Below are 17,042 nucleotides of genomic sequence, written 5' to 3'. Positions count from 1 at the left end.
GATTAACAAATGTTTCTTCGGCTTTCTTTATTTTCTAGTATTTATTGAGTATTTACTGTGTTCCCACCACCATACATGTGTTCCATTTTCTTGCATTATCTTCAAACATAGCATCTCATGTGAGCCTCACAGCAATGCTGTAAAGTGAGCTGTATTGTTTTCCTATTACAGAGCTAAAGTAATAAGGCATTGAGCAGTTAAGTTACATGTGGGTCACATAGCAATGATGGAAGAATTAGGGTATGATTCTAGGTAATCTGGCTTCAGAGTCACTCTTCTGCCTCTTGTAGATAAATAATGTAATATTTAACTTATTGAGTACATATCATGTAAACGCTAAACTCCCTACATGTGTAAACTCATTTCATACTCATTGCAAAAACTGTACATTAGGTGAAATTGGGTTATTAAAAAATGCAAAAGGATGCCTTAGTGTGTGTGGTCTTTGCAAAAATACCCACATCAGAGGAAAACATCTACCCATGAAAATTGGATAATCATATGGAGAAGAAAATTGGCTGTGCATCCTTTTACGAGAACTCTTAAATTCTCATTCATTCCTTCATCATTGAATGAGCACCTACTGTGTGTCAGGCGCTGAACTAGATGCTGAAGATACAACAAGGAAGAAGTCAGTCCCTGCCCTGAAGGTCTTTTCTTTCTAGTGGGAGAGGGACACATATACACCTAGTGAACCTAAGGCATATCCAAGCCACAGCCAGCCGAATTCCTTATGCCAGAACAGGTGGACTTAACATGGCCAGTTTGCACCATCAGAAGCAGCCTAGTAGGAGGTAACCACTGTGCTTATACATAAAATGGATGATTTATGAGTGTTTTTTGTTGTTGTTGGGGGCAGGGAAGCAAGAAAAACAAATGTGATTTACAAGTATTTGTTGGGTTCACTTATTTTAACATTTCCCATATGCTCAGAAGACAGCATACATGAAATATATTTTCTTGGTTACATACTGAAGGCTCTGGCAGGCTTTCCTATTTACTCCTTGTTATGATGTCTGCTAATATTTGTTATACGTTTGTGCAAAAACTGACAACAACAAAACACATACACACAAGGATGACAATTCAAGTGGTTTCTAATCCACATTTTTCTGGGAGTATATTTGCTATAAGGAAGTCAATTAATTCTGTAGGATTAAAAATTACAGACCATTAAGGTCTGTAGCACTGCTAGTAAGATCTTTGATTTCTAGAGCACTTTGGAGCCCCTCAAGGCTTGCTGTGTACTTGTTCATCTCCTGCCTCATATAATGATTTTGGGAAGTTTGCAAAGCAAATAAAATTATATTTATTTTCAAGGAAACAAAATCTCAGAGAAGCTAAATTACTTGTCTCAGATCAGATTAATAGTAAGTTGCAGAATCACGATTTGAACCAAAATCTTTCTATACAACTTTGTTCTGATGCTGCAGTTATATTGATTTGAATTATGGCCAGAAACCAGTGTTTTAATAATTGTCATCTATTTTTGTATCAAAAATTTTACGATTTAAAAAAATATTCCTCCTAGACAAATGATGCTTTGGGTATTTAAACAGATCCTGCAAGGACATTAAAATTTTTTTTTCCTGCTTCCTACCCATCTATCAATTAAAAAATTGATGCTTTCCTTAGTCTTTTATGGAAATTATGTAAAAAGATTTTCTGGGTGAGTTCACCCAGTTTGCCCAGCTCTTGGCAAGGATTAGGTGTTTCAGACCCATCTACACCTCAGCAGCCCAGCAGTTTGACTGAAACAAACATGGGCAGCTCAGGGTAGGTCCTTCTGTTCTCCACCATGACAGCCATGATTGTACCTTGCTGACAGCTCCCCTGTGGATCTTGTTAGTGGGGGTCTGTGCTTGTTCATTGCTTGGCAAGACACAAGAACAATCTTTCTAATGTTGGCATTGAGTTCTCCAGGAGAGCTGCATGAATATTTATAACCCATCCACCCAAGTTCCTAAGAGGGTAAATATTATGTTAAGTTTTCTTAGCGCACGGGTGCACACACACACACACACACACACACAAACACACACACACACAACACACATACGTGCTACTAAAGAGGGGCAGGAGGGAACTTTAGGAAGTGATGGACGTGTTTATGGCCTTAATGCTTTCATGGGTATATGTTTATCCCCAAACTCATCACGTTGTGTAAATTAAATACGTACAGATCTTTACATGTCAATCGTACCTCTCAATAAAGTGGTTTTAAAAAATTAAAAAAAAAAAGAAATACGTGCACTCTTGGCAATTCTTTTTCATTTTCAAAGAAGGAAGACCACTGCAGTGTCTTCCATCTGTCTCCTTTCTATCTGTAGCCTGGAGCCCCAACTTCTTACCCTTGGACTATATTAACTATTTCCTGATAGTTTTCCCTGTCTCTGGTCCCTTTCGTCTCTGATCCATTTGCCACATTACAACTGGAGTTATTTTTCTGTCTGGAATCCTAGAACTGATTATATAATTCTCCTACTTAAAAACCTTGGAAGGTTGAGTATATCCAAATCAAGATAAAGTCCAAATTTAAGGAATTCAGGCTCCCAGGACACCCCAGTAATTGACCTTAAATGACCTTTCTGGGTTCATCACCACCACGTCACCTACAGCACTCTGCATTCTAACCACTGTAGCTTTCCTGCCTCTCCTCTATCAAAGCCAACATTCTCACATCACAAATTTTTTCTTGTGTTGTCTCCCAGCCAAGAATGCTTTTGGTCACCCTCTCTCCCTATAAAAATGTCTTCACTCATTTAAAGTCCAGTTTAACTACTTCCTATTGTCAGTTGCTTACCCTGATTATCCTTTAGAATTACATGTCTATACGATAAGTTGTTACTTGTGCAGATGTTTCACATAAGTTCTGTGTTGCTTTATCAGGTAGCTAACTTGTGTCTATGTCATCCACTAGATTATGAGGCTGGCTTTCATAGACATGAGTTGCACAGTACCCCGTGTTTAGAAGGACCTCACACTTAGTTGAATGCTATGTTATCACCATCTTGAAAATCTTAAAAATTTTCCAACAAGTGGTCCTGCATTTTCATTTTGCACCGAGTTCTGCAAATATTGTAAGTGGTGCTGTCCATACGGAGAAGGGCTATTTCAGATTCATCTTTATCTGTACCAGCACTATGCCTTTCTCCTAGTTGCTGCCTATTTTAAAATGCTTGTTGGAAAAACCATGGAAATGAGTAGTCAAGTAACTTGCTTAAGTAAAACATGTCAAAGCTGAAAATAGGCTTTGAACCCATCCAAGAAGGCTGGTTATCAAGGGAAATAAGATTTCCCAAGGTCTAGTCTCTATGGCATTAAGTTCCAAGGATTTTCCAAAAACCACATTTACTACTTATTAGGGAGCAACATATTTCTACCGGAAGCAAATAACAGGCTTCAAGATGAAGCTACCTCTGGGACTGCCCAGTGAAGCTCTGAGGCATGGGATTGGAATCACTTGTAAAGATGGGAGGCAATGAATTTCCTTCCAAAAGCTCACATGATGTGAGAGATTCTTGGCATTCTTCTTGTAGTAGCTAGCCACACATTTGGCCAAACTAGCCCACACATTTGGTTTCCTAAGGAATCATCTTTTGACTGTTTCTAGACCAAGTTGCTTCAGGGAGATGGAATAGAATTATTCCTAGAAAGGATTGCCTCTGGGTGAGAATGAGTATGAAGTATAGGAAGCAGGAGGTAGAAATCTGTAAAAAGAACAACCATTTTATTTCTAAACAGCATAAACATTCCTCTCAGTCATGTCTAAATTACTATCCCCAAGATGAACACAAGGATTTCCCGTTACCTTTCAGAGTGTTTGAAATTTAATGTTCTTGCTTTCAAGAAAAGGGAATTAGTTTTTAAAAGCAATTGCTAATAATTCCGGGTGGTTCTTTAAGAGACTATAAAGATGGTGATTTTTTTCAAAAAAGGGAAAAAAACTAGTCTGTTTGGAGGGATACAGAGATTTTGTGTTGCGGTCTGGGGGAAGGAGGCACTGTTCAGGAGAGCAAATGGGATCCTGTGATACAGTGGTGGGAAGCAACCATAGACAATATGTAAATGAATGAACGTGACTATTTTTTAATAAAGCTTTATTTACAAAAACTGATGGCAGCCTGGATTTGGCCCTTGGGCTGTAATTTGCTGACTCCTGCTCTAGAACAACTGACAATGATACACTGGGAAAAGCTGTACAGAAGTGCTTCTTTTAATAATGATCATAAGAACAAGGATCTCAAATGGCCACATCACCAGTAGAATGGTTACATATGTTGTTTTATATTCAATCGGTGGAATGCTAGATAGCAGTGAAAAGAAGTGATCTCCAGCCACATACATCAATGTGAACTAATTCTAGACACAGCGTGGAACAAGTGCAGTAAGGCGCACATAACATTATTCTACAGTTCAGAGCAGGTAAGCCGACTATAAGTGTATTTAGGGATACATATAGGGGTGGGGAAACTATAGAGGAAAGGAAGGGAATGATTAAGAGAGGCTTTGAGTTACCATCACGGAGGAAGGGAATATGAGAATGGGTCAAATTCTAGGAGCTTCAAGAGTACTGGTCAGATGTATACACTGATGTGTATAAAATTGATGACTAATAAGAACCTGCTGTATAAAAAAAAATAAAATTAAATTAAAAAATGAAAAAAAAAGAAGGTGGACTTTCTTCTAGTCTTAGGTAGAGTCAAATCTTTTCAAATCTCATGTTTCAGACTCTTCTGATAGAGGATGATAAACTGTCCTTTTACACACAGGTAGTTCAAGTGCAGTCGCATGGTACAAAATAGTTAATACATAAAGTCTGAATTCAGAATCACAGACTGAAGTGTTATCATTCCTTCATCACTCAATCTATCTCCTAAATCAGTGATTTAAACCCTCAAATCACATAGGCTTCCATGGTGGCACAGTGGTTAAGAATCTGCCTGCTGATGCAGAAGACACGGGTTCCAGCCCTGGTCCGCGAAGTTCCCACATGCCGCGCCACAACTACTGCGCCAGCGCTCTACAGCCCGCGAGCTACGACTACTGACCACCCCCCGGCACCAAAAAAAAAAAAAAAAAGAGTATTGATCAGTTCCATTTCTTAAGCTGGTAGGTTGAACAGACATTTATTTATTTCCTTTAAGAACCAGGGCTCTTCCTCCTTCCTCCCCTTCCACCTCCCGGGCTACGGCGGGCGAAGGCTGAGTGCTGCTGTATTTTGTCCCACGAGGCGACCCGTTCTCCCGCGGAGGCTGCGCGAGGCTGCAGCGGCCGCCATAGCGGTGACGGCGACGGAGACAGTGGAGCGGAGACAGTGGAGCGGTGACAGCAGGCCTGGCCGCCCACCTGCCCCACCCTGTCGCCGGGGGCGGGGAAGAAGCAGACACCTTTAAAAATGCACTTTTGGGGAGATATATAGTTTAAGATAAAGTAGGGCTAAGTACACTCATCCCTTGGCCGGCGGGGGATTGGTTTCAGGACCCTTCACAGGTATCAAAATCCGAGGATGCTCAAGTCCCTTATATGCAATGAAACAGTACAGAAGGCGCTCTTTATCTGCTGGTTCTGCAACTGAGGATACGGGGTGTTGACTGTAACTTTTTGGAGGCTTTTTAACTAGGAAGTGGCAGAACTGGGATTTGAACTTTGGTCTCTTTGGCTCCAAAGCTCAAAATCGATCTACTCACTCCTCATGTGCCTGGGTTTAAGCCAGTATTATTTTATTGTAGTCCTTGCACTTAATCACTTCTTTATATCTACCGAGATACTACAAAACAGATTTGTACAGTCTCCATTTCTACCCGAATCAGTGAAGCCTGTCAAGTTAATTGGTTGTGACACTCAGCTTCCAGAATGTGTAATTATCAGCTGTACTGAGTGGGAAGCTCAGATGACAGTTAATAGTACATGTAGACGGAAATCTGTTTGTTGCAGTAACTGAAGAACGAGCCAAGAATGTAACATTAATCAAAACGTCCATATAGTGTACCAGAAAGTCTCTATGTGGAAATGCAAGCCAGAGCGTTTCTATATCTATAAACATTCCTATTTATAATTCACAATTAATCTCGGTGCATCTTGTTCTCCTTTGAACCGCAGATATGGAAGACCAGTATATCCAACTGGGCACAGATGGAAAAATATCCCTATCCCAGCTTCACAATGAAACCAGTTTTTGTGCTTGACACCTGCAGCAGCTGACAGGTGAGTGTGGCTGATCAGTCAGCTAAGCAGCTTTTCAAATACGAGCAGCCAAAGCTCTGGAAATAGCATCAGGCACTTGATAATGTGTCAGGAGTTCTTGTACCACATGCAGTGGGTGGAATTTTGCAGCCAGACAACTAGAGTTTGTGTTCTGGTTTTGCCACTTGAAAGATACGTGCTCTTGAGCAAATGACTTCACCTGAGTCTGTATTCTCAGTGGTAAAAATTTGTAAAATAGCTCATAGTTTTAATCCTGGCTGCTCGTTAGAAGTTTTTTTAAAAACCACCAAGACAATGAATGGTTTCATCTGCCCTGGACCAATGACCAGTTTGGGGAGAAGAGGAGAGTCCTGGGTATTGGCATTTTTGGAAAGCTCAATAAATTTTATAAAGTGGATCAGAACTTTTGCCTTATGGATGGTTGTGTGGCTCCTGCCCTGGAAGAGAGGACCTTACAAAAGTGTCTGTGTTGTTTCTCTCCTTTATGATGGGAAAGTGACATCCAGAGAGGTGAAGTGACTCAGCCAGTGTCCAATCCAGTTAGGTAGCAGAACCAATGCTAGACCAAAGGTCTCCTAACCTGTAGCCTTATTATACTCATTAGAGAGACACTGAATCTTCAAGCTAAAAACACCAATGAAATAGTATACCTTCTCACTTTCAAAAATGTCTGGTTTGGGTGATAAATTATATGTTAAAAAATGCACTATAGGCAAACAAGTAAAACATACTAAGTGCTTGTGTTTGTGCATATGTATGTGTGTGTGTGTATTTGGGAAGTACTAGCAGTGAGAAATAGGACTTGAGAAGTTTTGAAGAGAACTGGTGTATATTAGTCAGCTTGGGCTGCCATAACAAAGTACCATAGATTGTGTAGCTTAAATAACAAATATTTATTTCTAACAGTTCTGGAGGCTGGGAAGTCCAAGATCAAGGTGCAAACAGGTAGTTTCATTCTGAGGCCTCTTCTCTTGGCTTGTAGATGGGCATTGTCCCTCTCTGTGCTCATATGACCTCTTTTTTTGTGGGAGTGTGGAGAGGGAGAGAAAGCAAGCTTTCTTTTGTCTCTTATAAGGGTAGTAATCCCATTGTGGATGCCTCACCCTCATGAGCTCATCTAATTAGGTACTGATTCTGTCTTGCAGGCCCCACCTCATGACCTCATGCAACCCTAATTACCACCCAAAGGCCCCATCTGCAAATACCATTATGTTGGGAGTTAGGGCTTCAATATATGAGTTTTGGGGGGGGGGACAAACATTCAGTCCATAAGAAATAGTATGTAAATCTCCTTATTTTCAGAGTGGTTTGCTAGACCAAAAATTATGTCTATTATCCTGGTCCATGGAATATTATAAAAAATCCTATGTTAGTGATTCTCAATCTTGGATGTAAATTAGAATAACCTGGGAGCTTTTAAATAGTACTAATCCTCAACACCTCTTCTCCCAATAACTGAATCAGAATCTTGGAAGAGGGTTGGGGACCAGGGTTGAGGGTTACAGCCGAGGTTGGGAACCACTGATCTCTGGGCAGCTGGGCCCTGGAGTAGAAGGAGGTAGTCAGTGACTTGTCACCTAGTGACAAGAAGGAAGTGAGACTCATATGCCATAAATGTCTGAATAGAAGGGGAGAAGTTTCTCCAAAATCATCCCTCCTAAAAGAGGAAGGATTATGTTCCAGTCCTTACAAAGTTTCTCATGTTATTGGGCACTCTCTCATTTGCTGTGTTCTGTGCGATGTTGATTTTACATCTGTCTTAACGCTATGCAAATTCAGTGGCTTGGGATTGCTTTATATTTAGACATATATGATTTATATTATCACCAGACCTTCCTTTCTGTTCACCACACTCCTTAACTGACACATTAGCAGGTTAGGTACCGGTCCACAGACTTTCAGGACCTTGAGCAAGTTACTTCTCCTCCCCGGGCTTCAGTTCTTCTCCTCTCAAAAAATGAAGGCATTGAGCAAGACTAGGGAATTGATAAAATTATAGAAGCCCCCAGTCGTAGTAACTCTAACTGTACCCTTTTATCTCTTCCACACACATGCCTCAGGCACACCATTTATATCATTTTATTTTTTCTTTATGTTTGCCATTGTTCACTGTGGAAGGCTGTATTTTATTCAAAATACTTGCTGCCCCTCCTTGGGGGCAATTATACTTTCTCACCCTACTGAACTCAGGAATGGATATGAGACCTTGCTTTAGCCAATGAAAGGTGGGCAGAAGTGACATGCATCATTTCTGAACAGAAACTTTTAAGAGCCAGCTTGTGTTTTTGCAACATCTCTTTTTTTCTTTGCCAGGAAATCATCAATAACCCAGATAGGAAAAGTGACACATGATTTATTGTCCAAACCAGGCATTTTTGAAAGTGAGAAGATGAACTCTTGAGAGTGAAAAGATATGCTATTAATAATTACTCTGGGACATAGACATAAGCTAGGACTGTGTTGGATAAACTGGAATGTGGAGTCCAGATAGAGGCTGCTTTGTCAGCTTGGTTTCTGGAGAGAAGATGGCAGGGAGCAGGGCCAGAGCCGGCCATAATGGACACACATGAGAGAGAAATCGCCCTCTGTAAGTCACTAGGATTTTGGGGTCCATTGTTAATACAGCACAGCTCAGCCAACTGGTAACAGAAGTTTAATCAATACAGCTGATTGATGCAGAAAACTCATTGAAAAGTGGCCTTCTGTTGGCCTGAGTAACTGGGTCATTCAAGTGACTGCTGAACACTAAAGATATGTTCAGAGGTTTCTGGAGTTACTGGCAGCTTCTTCCAATTTAAAACAAGGAAAGCTATCCCCTACTGTCTAAGTGGGCCTTGTTATTATGTCCTGGACAGACCAAATTTGAGAGTACCTGCATCACCCAAAATATCATTCCCAGGGATTTCTTTTGTAAACATTGATGTTGATTCATTTGACCAGTTTACTCTGGCCAGAGCTGATAGAATCAGGGTAGAGACTCAAGTGTGAGCAATCTGCAGGCTGGCCAGCAGCCTACTTAGTGGCATTGTGTAAATGCTTTGCTAATCAGACAAGACGTTACCACTGGAGTGTTCAGATCCTCCCTGGAAAATATCTGACCTAGATACATGAGGAGATAATGTAATGAGTTTGCAGAAGTTGAAAGTCACACAGAAAAAGGGGCAAAGGATATAATTGAGCCATGCTAACAGTGGTTAATAGAGCATGGTTTAGCAAACTTGGGCTGCTGAAAATACAAGTAATTTACTTGACTACTAGAGATGTTGCTAAGTGAAATCTATGTATATCCTGATCTTGGTGAGGCCGTCATGGTGGTTCTTCCTGGGTTCCCATGAAAGTTGACTTCTCCTCTTCCTTGCTCTCCCTAATGCTGGTAGCACAGATAAGATCCTCGTCAGTCTTCCTTCTATGCGTCCTTTCAGTGCCATCCCTTCCCCTTTCCAAAATATGAACCAGTATGTCCCTGTTCTTGAAACCACAAAATGTTCTAACACAGGCCAGAAAGGACAACAAAGGCTAATTACAAATATCGTAATTGACAATAGCAAAACCACACATGTAAAGTTAAAATTCCTGTCTATTTTGAGAGTGGAGCTTCTGGGTCCAACTCGGCAAGAACCTTGCACCATTTGCCTTCCCCTAAATGAAAGTGCTTTGCATTGGAATGGACTTTTACTTTGTCTGAATTTTGTTTTGTTTTGTTTTGAGGGGTTGGCTCGAATCTCCTCATAAAAAAAGTATTTCCTCTTACTTCATGTGGTTTGTCCCACATCCAGAGAGTATCCTTTTATATTGTTTCTGAGCCAATATTTCTTTTTCTTATGTCTTTAAAGCTGTTGCTTAGAAATGCTGTGGCTCTTTCCTCCTGGCCTCAGTTAGGAAAGGGATTCTTGTACCCTAGAACTTCATTAGCATGTGAATTAACTCTTGCAGCACACAGAGACTTAGGTCATTGGTTAGCTTGTTGATCTCTTTCAAGCCCTATAGTATGTTAGAATAGGAAGTAATGTCAGAGATCCTTGGGTTTAAGAGTACTGAGGAGGAAAATTACACCTTTATAGCCACATGGCTAGTGAACGGCATAGATGGAGTAACGCTCAGGTGTATGGATTATTAATGCAGTGCTCTTTCTCCAAATCAGATTCTTACTCTCCTTTGCAACTTTTACATTTGTTTAATTCATTCATTCGTGCTATATATACTTTCTTTCAGATACCTTTTCTAATCTTCATAAAAGCTATATATGCCAGGTAGAGTGCCAAGCACTGGGGTTACAAAGATAAAGATAACACAACTTTTACTCTGAGGAATGGCAGGAATTGAAAAATAGATATCACAATTCAACGTATCAAGTGCTGTGGGAACTCAGAGTAGAAATCAACCAACTGGGTTGCTGGGAGTGGGAAAAAAGAGCTTTTGTAGAGGAAGTTACATTTAGCAGTATTTTGAAGAATGTGTAAGAGATTGACAGATGGGGTAGGATTGGGAAGAGGACGGAAGAGCAGCTTGTACAAAGGATCGTGAAAGGAATGGTGCTGATGTCAGGTTGGCAGAAGTATAGATTGTGATAAGAGAAGTGAGCTAGATGCACTTGGAAAAGAAGGTCAAGAGGGTGTCAGGCCTGACCTGTCATTTAAGGAGTTTGGAGTTTATTCTACAGGAAATATAGATGAGAGATCCCTAAGCAAGGAGAGAGGAGAGGTAGAAACAGAGGGACCAGTTGGGAAGATGGTACATACATTAAAAGGTGAAAAGTTCCAGCTCTCCTAAACTACCCGTGGTAGGTAAGGTTTGAGGCAGGGGGCTAAACTCAATCGATCTTGAAACAATGTATTATGGGTTGAAGCGGGGAAGAAGATGAAAGATAACTGAGGATATGAATTTTGGGGACCTGTGTGGATGATGGCAGCACACTGTGAAAAAAAAGGAGCGGAAAGAGCAACAAAGTTTGGGGCAAAAATGATCAGAGGTTTAGATCTGTCCTAAAGGAGGTGATGCTGAAGTGGTAGTTATAATTATTTGATTCTCATTTGCTGAAAAGGATCAAAATAAGATCTGGATTGAAGGAAGCAGAAATTAACATTTTAGTTTTGGTTCTAAATTTAAAAGGAGAGAAATAAAAATACTTGAGTGTTCTTCCAAATTTCCCAGGTTAGGTCACATAAAAAGGAAGGAGAAAAGGAATTTAGGGCAGTTTGTACAGTGGCTAAGCATAGGAAAGGACCTTAGCTTAAAAACTGCATGGTCTTTAAGTTAATCACCTCTCTGCAATACATTCCAGGACTGTGATGAGGATTAGTAGAGACATCAGAAAGGAAAGTGTCCTAGACAACATAGGCTCTGCTCCATTGTGGTAAACAGACAAACAAAACTCCCCAAATTGCAGTGGTTTAAGATAACCAATGTTTTCTTTCACTTAATAACTTTATGAAAAAGATAGATCATCTTCATTTTGTAGATAAAGAAACAGACTTGTTCAAGAGCATACAAGAGGGAGAGCTCTGAGATCTATCATACTCCAAAGGCTGGGTATTCTCTTTCCATTCCATTGTGCAGAAATGCCTCTCACAAGGAGGACACCCCCAGTCCCAGACTATGTGCTCCTGGCCAGAATGGAGCTCTGAAGCTGAAATATCTACACTATTTTCTTTGTGTTTCCTAACTGTGAAGTTCTTCCCTGGGCAGAGAGGGAGGAGAGAATTTATCTCCCACCTCCTCTGTCTCATTGCTTCCCAAGGAGGAGGGCAGGGTAGGCCAGTGTCCACAGAGTTGACAGGGTAAGTTGACATATTTGGGTTTAAATCCTGATTCTAGCTGCTTGTCAGCTGTGTGGACCTAGATAAGATACTTAACATCTCTGTGTCTCACTTTCCTTGGCCTCTGTAATGGGAGTACTAATGGTATTTATTTCAAATGTTTATTGTGAGGATTAAATGAAATAATACACCTAGAGGCCTTAGCACATTGCTTAATGTATAGTAAATAATCTGTTCATATTTGCCACTATTATGATGACTGTTTTAGAAACTCTTGACCTCTTGCTTTCCATTTCTGTACATGATGATTTCCACAAACCATTGACCAGAGAATGCTGAATTGCAGACAGTTCAGCTTATATTTATAAGTGTTTTTTTGGAAAAAGGTGGTCTTGTGGGTATGGAGTATGAAAATGTTCTGTGTGGACGGGTGAATTCCAATCATACTTATGTTTATTCTAAAGTCACAGAGTTGGTTATATGGAATCCATGAGTCTTAATTAGAGGTATGAAGAAGGATGTGGATTTTTGTGTGTGTATTTTTTATGGAGGTATAAACTACATTTCGTAAACTGAACAAATCTTAAGTTACAACTTGATTAGCTTTTACCTAAAGTGAACATATTTGTGTAATGCTCAAGTGATACTCCCGATATAAACAGAGAATGTTGCCCATACCACAGAATATCCCCGTGCATCTCCTGGTCAGCCCCTTCCTCCACCAAAGGTAACCACTCTGTTGACTTCTATTGCCCTAGATTAGTTTTTCCCCTCTTTGAACTTTATAAAAAAGGAATCATGGAACATGTATTTTTGATCACTATTATGCTTGTGAAGTTCATCCATGCCATTGTGTATAGCAGTAGTTTATTCCTTTTTATTGTTGTTTAATACTCTATCATATGAATCTACCACCATGATTTTATTTTCCAATGTTTATGAGCTTTTGCATTGTTTTCTCATTTTTGGCTACTACAATGACTCCTTTGAATATTCTTAAATATACCCTTTTCTCTTATGTGGACACATTCCTTTCTATTAGGAATATACCCCAGAGAGGAATTGCTGGGTCATGAATATGTGTGTCTATTCAGGTTTAGTAGATAGCATCGAATAGTTTCTAAAGTAGTGACAATTTTCACTCCCACCAGTGAGATAGGAGAGTTCCAGTTTCCTATACTCTCTAACACTGATCCATTCCATTGTTGCTGTTAAATTTTAGCCATTTTAATGGGTATGTAGGACTTTTTGACTGTGATTTGAATCAGCAGTTCTCTAATGCCTTGTGATGTTGAGCATCTTTTCATGTGCTTATTGGAATTTAGATTTCCTCGTTTGTGAACTATCAAAGTTTTTTACCTATTTAAAAAACTTGGGTTGTCCTTTCCTATTAATATAAAGTAGATTTCAAAAAAAAAATCTGAATTTAAGTTCTTTGTCAGATTTATGTAATGCAGATATATTTTTGTAGCTTTTTCACTGTCTTAGTGATATCTTTTGATGAACAGAAGTTCTTAATTTTACTAAAGTTCAATTTTCAATCTTTCCCTTTGTGATAGTGTTCAGTTGTCCTGTTTTGTATGCTGGATATTAGACACTTGTGAAACAGCTACGGCTGCTGATGGGTGATTGGAATAAAAGGGAAGAGAGGAAAATGTTTGATTAAACTGAAGGGAGTGAGAATATACTTTTGAAGCCAGAGGAGAAGAACATCACAAAGACCAGAGGGGTCACGATTTGGGGTCAGGGAGATACAGTAGAACAGGACAACCTTGAAGAGACTGTAGAGGTCCCACATGGGCAAGGATATGATTACTCCTTTATTTTGCCAAAGAGAGACATTTTCTAAGACTTTAACTTTAAGACAAGACCCTGGGTAGAGTCCAGAGTTATGGTTTGATTTTTCTCTTTATTTTTATACTTGTGCCCAATCTATGGCAAGGTGGTACAGTGCTGATTCAAAGCTTCTGAAGTCTGAGAGGTTGCATGTGGTGTAAAACCAAACCTAAATTGCTTTCAGGATCCAATGAATTAGCGGAGGTCATGTTTTCATGCATTATATGCTTAGTAAATGCCTCTTCCTTTCCTTGTACATAATTATATTAACTTAAGTAATAGCATGGGGGTGATTTAGTATTGTGATTGGGCGAAAGCCAAAATAAGGTTTTTGTTTTTTGGTTTTGTGCGTGTGTGTGTGTTCTTCTTATTTGTTTAATTTAAAGCATGGACCATAGTTTCCCTTTTATTTTAAAAAAGAATCTCACATTTATTTAATTAGTATTACTAATTAGTATTACTAATTTTACATGTGTCACCTAGGTGCTTTCACATAGGTTATCTCATTTAATCTCCACAATAAAGGGTGTGTTATTGTCACCATTTTACAAATGGGAAAGTAGAGGCTAAGAGAGATGAAATCATTTGCCCAAGAACGCTTGACTAGTAAGATATTTAAGAATTCAGATTTAAGCTGTATTTTTATAATGAAAGTCCCTGTCACAGTTTTGAATTTTAGGATTAAGAATTATTCACTTTAAGGGAGGGTGGGAGAGAGACGCAAGAGGGAGAGGATATGGGGATATATGTATACATATAGCGGATTCACTTTGTTATACAGCAGAAATGAACACAACATTGTAAAGCAATTATACTCCAATAAAGATGTTAAAAAAAAGAATTATTCACTAAAATAGGCCTCTATTTTATTTTTATTTATGAATAACAACTTATATTTTCAATTATTTGAATATTCTAGTACCATTAATAAATTATTTTTGTTGTATTTCATAGGCTCCAGAATACAAGCATGAATGTGAAATAGAGCTTCACTGTATAAAATATAGGAAGAATAACTTTTAAACATATGCTGAACTCAATGGTAACCATATATCCATGGATAGGTAACTTTTTAGGAAGACGTATCATGATAATAGGGGAAATTCTGGAAGAGTTCTTATACCTTGCTTGGAACATCAACTCAATAGGGAGAAATGTAATACACTAGTAAGTCAAGTGTCGTTCTATAATTACAGGGACACATATAGTCCCAATGGTCCCAGGGCTGACTTTTCCCTAAAAAAAGTAGTTGGGCTGGATTTTGGTTGTCAACTTTGCACTGCTGTCACTCACTTCTAAGGTTTTCTCTGCATTCAAGAAGCATATTTGAGCAAGATTTCTTTACAAGATAGTTATGAGTTAGGATTTCCCAATGATAGGTATTTGAACAATACTTGGAAGGTACAGAGAAAGGAAGGCTGTTATTCTCAGGAGATTATTGAAACTTTGCACTCATGATGGCGTCTCAGACATCTCTTTCAGCTCCTATTTTGCGGCTTGGATGACCAGAAATGGTAGCTTTTCAGACTTCTCTGCAAGCTACCATTTTACTCTTTGGTGGCCAGATGTGGAGGCATCTCCGATTTTCCCATGAGCTTCCACTTCAAGGACACTGTAGGCAAACACAATAGTCTTCTGATTTCCCTGGGCCCTAGCATCTCTACTTGTGCTTGTGCATTAGTAACTCTATGTCCACTATTTTGAACAAGCCTCTGTTTTAATGCACCGCATTTCAAAGCACTCAACTAAGAGGCTGAGTCCTCAGCTAAAATTCTCAGTTTCTGACTTATGGTGATTTAACTAAGCTATTCAGCCTCTGTACCTCATTTTCCTTAATTGTTAAATGGGATTCAATAATGCCTACCTTAAAAAGTAGTTCTACAGGGAGACCTTCAAGATGGCAGATGAGTAAGATGTAGAGATCACCTTCCTACCCACAAATACATCAAAAATACATCTACATGTGGAACAGCTCCTACAGGACACCTACTGAACACTGGCGGAAGACCTCAGACTTCCCAAAAGATATATATATATATTTTTCCTTTTTCTCTTTTTGAGGGTGTGTATGTGTATGCTTCTTTGTGTGATTTTGTCTGTATAGCTTTGCTTTTACCATTTGTCCTAGGGTTCTGTCTGTCCATTTTTTTTTTTTTTAGTATAGTTTTTAGCGCTTGTTATCATTGGTGGATTTGTTTTTTGGTTTGGTTGCACTCTTCTTTTCTTTTTTATTACTTTTAATTTTTAATAATTTTTATTTTAATAACTTTCTTTTTTGCTTATTTTTTTCTTTCTTTTTTCTTTTTTTTCTCCCTTTTTTTCTGAGCCGTGTGGCTGATGGGTCTTGGCGCTCCAGCTGGGTGTCAGGCCTGGGCCTCCGAGGTGGGAGAGCTGAGTTCAGGACATTGGTCCACAAGAGACCTCCCAGCTCCACGTAATATCAAATGGCGAAAGCTCACTCAGAGATCTCCATCTCAAGCTAAGACCCAGCTCCACTCAACAACCAGCAAGCTACAGTGCTGGACACCCCATGCCAAACAACTAGCGACAGGAACACAACCCCACCCATCAGCAGAGAGGCTACCTAAAATCATAATAAGGTCACAGAGACCCCAAAACACACTACCAGACGTGGTCCTGCCCACCAGAAAGACAAGATCCAGCCTCATCCGCCAGAACACAGGCACTAGTCCCCTCCACCAGGAAGCCTACAGAACCCACTAAACCAACCTAAGCCACTGGGGGCAAACACCAAAAATAACAGGAACTACGAACCTGCAGGCTGCGAAAAGGAGACCCCAAACACAGTAAATTAAGCAAAATGAGAAGACAGAGAAACACACAGCAGATGAAGGAGCAAGGTAAAAACCCACCAGACCAAACAAATGAAGAGGAAATAGGGAGTCTACCTGAAAAAGAATTCAGGGTAATGAGAGTAAAGATGATACAAAATATTGGAAATAGAATGGAGAAAATACAGGAAACGTTTAACAAGGACCTAGAAGAACTGAAGAGCAAACAAACAATGATGAACAATACAATAAATGAAATTTAAAATTCTCTAGAAGGAATCAATAGTGGAATAACTGAGGCAGAAGAACGGATAAGGGACCTGAAAGATAAAATAGTGGAAATAACTACCGCAGAGCAGAAAAAAGAAAAAAGCATGAAAAGAATTGAGGACAGTCTCAGAGACCTCTGGGACAACATTAAATGCACTAACATTTGAATTACAGGGGTCGC

The 17,042-nt window shown here is 39.5% G+C and overlaps 1 long non-coding RNA gene across 1 annotated transcript in view; it reads left to right on the top strand.

The window, feature by feature from the left end:
* Positions 1-5,059: 5,059 nt before the first annotated feature.
* LOC111164414 (uncharacterized) overlaps positions 5,060-17,042 on the top strand; it is a 367,515-nt gene continuing 355,532 nt past the window's right edge. Inside the window, exons 1-2 of the long non-coding RNA XR_016388352.1 lie at positions 5,060-5,493; positions 6,103-6,207. This is a non-coding gene — a long non-coding RNA (uncharacterized LOC111164414). The remainder of the gene's footprint in view (positions 5,494-6,102; positions 6,208-17,042) is intronic.

This window comes from Delphinapterus leucas, chromosome 17, assembly GCF_059928025.1.
Source record: "Delphinapterus leucas isolate spDelLeu-1000000601 "Yukka" chromosome 17, BTC_Dleu_Yukka2, whole genome shotgun sequence".
In the NCBI taxonomy this organism is placed as follows: Eukaryota; Metazoa; Chordata; class Mammalia; order Artiodactyla; family Monodontidae; genus Delphinapterus; species Delphinapterus leucas.
This window is presented reverse-complemented; position numbering and strand designations above follow the sequence as displayed.